We start from the raw sequence: 3,376 nt of genomic DNA, 5'->3' as shown, positions 1-3,376 counted from the left end.
TTTTTCCGCTTGCTTTTCGCGTCTGCAGAAAGCAGCCGTGGCCAGCTTTGTGAAAGGTTTCGTGTCTGTTCCTGCACAGCGATGAAGAGAATGAAGGTTAAAGGGACTTTCATTTGTTGAAGCACAACAAACGATTGTCCTAGAAACACCAGGCCGCGGTGAGACGCCCCTCGTCCGTGTTTTGTTTCAGCTGTTTCGCTGCCGAGGGCCCGCTTGATCTGGTCCCAAAACCACAGTTTCAGGACAAGATTTCAAAGAACCGCGGTGACTTGTCACATTTCTCGTGGTTGGCTGACGTCTCAGAAACGTTTTGCCTGAAGCCCTCCCCAAAGAAAAGACCTGATTCTTTGGTCATAAAAGCGATAAAAAGGAAATGAAAGGCAAGAAGACAAAACAAACAAAAAAATACAATGAGCAAGCCTCTTCTTTAATACAATCAAATGGTATTTAAATGGAAACAACTACAGTTTGGGGGAGGGGCACTCTGGAAATCACTAGTTTGAGAGACGCACGTTCCTGTCATTTCAGCCCAGAAGCCTGTTGGTGCCCGTGACAACACGGCCCTTGTTTGGCTGTGAAGAGGCCCCGCTGATGAAACCCTGGGCATACCTCTGGCTACCTGAGGCCCAAGTGACAGGAGGCCCCGATCGGGTGCTGCTTGTCACAGGGGCCAGCACAGTGACACACAGGGCAGCTTACAATGTCCCGCCCTGTGGAGGGGGCAGCGTGAGGGTGTGAGAAAGGAGCCAGACCTTCCCCACCAGCCGGGGATAATCACAGGAGCGCCTCTGTCAAGTCCTCGGGGGTTTCTGCACATAAAAATTAGTTAATTAGCAATTATTACCGTATGTTAGGTAAGCACAGGTTATTATCATAATTTTCAGAGTAAATGAGAGTGACGAGAAGCTGCCAGGAGAAAAATTAAAATTAATGAGTTCCTAGATCACAGGCCTGAGCTGCATGGACTTTAAAGACAGTGCTTATTTCAAAAAACATGCTAAAGTGAAACTTCAACATCGCAAAAGCAGATTTTCCAAATAAAAAATGCTCGATTTATTAATGAAACCAGTGCCGGAACTCTGGTTTTCACTTGTGAATTAAATCACGAGTTTTTGTGATTTGACACCTTCCCGTTCATCGGTGACGATTGTGATGGAGACGCCATGTTACAGACCATCAGGCCTCAAACCGCATCGCTTGTTTTTTTCCTTCTTAGGAATAATCGCGGGGCTTTGGTGCTTTAGAAACCTGTAAAACGTGTTCGGATCAGTGACTATTTGGGTAAATTAGGTCCAGGGAGTATCCACTATGAATCAGTGTCCTGGGGACCTGGCACCAACGTGACAGACATCTTTCAAACTTAAAAGTTTACACTCGCCTTTAGAAGCTGTACCTTTGTGTAATTGGCTGAAGAAAGTGGCCTCTTGCTGCCTAAAGCCGCTGTGAGGACGTGTGTTAGAAGGCGCGCTCTGCTGTCTCTCTGCCTGCATGCTCTCCGCTCAGGGGGGTCGAGTTGGGCTCTAGGCGGTGGCTTCGGGAGGTCACACGGCCTGTGCAAATGTCATCTCCTCCCGTGACGTGTGGCAGCAACAGTCTGCCTCCTGACGTGCTGCACTCGCTGCTGGAGTGACACAGGTCACATGCAGCACAGTACTGGGCACCAGGCACCTGCCTAGCCGGCACCGCCTTCTCGGTGACAAGCTGACGGGCAGGTCGGTGGGAACAGGCTGCCAAGTCAGAGTGACGGTGAGCACGGCGCTCTGTCCAGCTTGGGACCACGTCTGGGTGAGAAAGTACAGACTTGAACCACATGCAGAAGGAAAAGGTGGCAGCAGAGGTGGGGGTAGCCCTAAGAATCACCTGCAAAGTGGCCCACGCACCCCCTGCAGGGGTCCACCTGTGAATAACTGCTGGGGGCTCCCGAGCTGGCCAAGTATCTAATCCGGGTGCCCCGCGGACCAAACACACGCCTCCCTACAGTTTGTTGTCATTTTTATTGGTGTGGTGCCCCCACTTCTCAAGGTCACACCCCTCATGTGCTGTCTTCCCAGGTCACGCCACACCTGGCAGCAGGTGGCTGCTGGCACTGCCTGACGCAGTGATGAGGGAAGGATGCCCCAAACTGCCAGCTCTCCATTTAGGACAACTGTGCCCCCAGGGACACTGGCAGTGACGGCTGTGACAGCCAGGGCCTGGGGTAGGGGGGCGCTGGCATCTAGGGAGTAGTAGCCAGAGATGCTGCTAAACATCCCACGAAGCACAGGGCAAGTCGCACAGCCGAGAAGCACCTCCTGAAAACGCCAGTAGTGCCCGCGGAGAAGCCCCACCCTGGCCGGTTCCTTTTCCGCCTTCTGGTTCTCACTCCCTGCCTCTGGATTCAGCCACTAAGTGACACGCACGGCTCGCCAACTCTGGCCAACGTGCTGGGAGGGATTTTGTTTTGCCTGACCTCTAAGAATTTTGATACTAAAATTAACCAACATGCATTGGCTGGGACAGACTTCCCTTGGGCCTGAAGAGGCCCAGCTCCCGCACACACTGGCGCTGAGCGGCTCCTCTGCCTCCGGCGGGGACGGTGGGGCCAGCGCTCTGGGAAGGACACCCAAGGTGGGTCAGCGCTACCCTCCCAACAAGGGCGCCTGGCGAGCTGCCCCTGTGCCCCCACATCAGTTTGGTTTGAAACTACCACCCTGTTGATTCCAGCCCCCCGCGAGGCTAACAAGCCCACACACCGTGGTTGAAAGAGTGTTTCTTGCCCACTACCTGAGAACCCGTGAGCAGCTTAATAAACGTGCGGAGGGAAGACTCCTGGCACGTGCTTATCTGAACAAAGGCCAACTGTGCTCCACCCCAGGGACCATCAACGAAATGCATTAATTGATTAAAGCAATTAAAAGCAAGTCTCCACCACAAACACACAAATGCCACAATTACGGAGCGCCGCCCAGGGACAACAACGCACAGCTTCTCAAAGGCCACTTCTAAGGAGCCACCCTCACGGACGCCAAGGCCGTCCCTTCGTGTGTGAAGCAGTGAGGCTGAAGGTCACGGGCTTAGCAGCCACATGAAGGAGAGAAGTGAGCAGACAGACGGACTTCCGACGTGGGCCAGCCACGCTGCGCACCCCCAACTTCTCCACCTGGCTGTTCAGCCCGGCAGCCCCGCCAGCGCCCGACTGTGAGCTTCTCAGCACCGTCCCAGCCTGGGGACAAAAAGCCGCTTGCACGGATGGTGGGGCGACTACCACTTGGGGAGGCGCCCCGGGCCGTCCCTCAACACTCAGGTGCGGCTGAAACCGCCCGGAGCCCAGGTCCTGCCCGAAAGGCCCTGCGTTTCCCGGGCGGCAGCTTCCAATCAGGGGGGTCACGGCCAGGCC

General features: G+C 54.5%; 1 long non-coding RNA gene across 1 annotated transcript; it reads right to left on the bottom strand.

The window, feature by feature from the left end:
• Nucleotides 1-388: 388 nt before the first annotated feature.
• LOC109389721 (uncharacterized) lies at nucleotides 389-3,370 on the bottom strand. Its single transcript, XR_002125451.1, has 3 exons — nucleotides 2,963-3,370; nucleotides 1,394-1,781; nucleotides 389-809 (listed from the first exon to the last, which is right to left on the bottom strand). It is a non-coding gene; the product is annotated as an uncharacterized LOC109389721 (long non-coding RNA).
• Nucleotides 3,371-3,376: the final 6 nt, after the last annotated feature.

This window comes from Hipposideros armiger, unplaced genomic scaffold (assembly GCF_001890085.2).
Source record: "Hipposideros armiger isolate ML-2016 unplaced genomic scaffold, ASM189008v1 scaffold_241, whole genome shotgun sequence".
NCBI classification, from domain to species: domain Eukaryota; kingdom Metazoa; phylum Chordata; class Mammalia; order Chiroptera; family Hipposideridae; genus Hipposideros; species Hipposideros armiger.
This window is presented reverse-complemented; position numbering and strand designations above follow the sequence as displayed.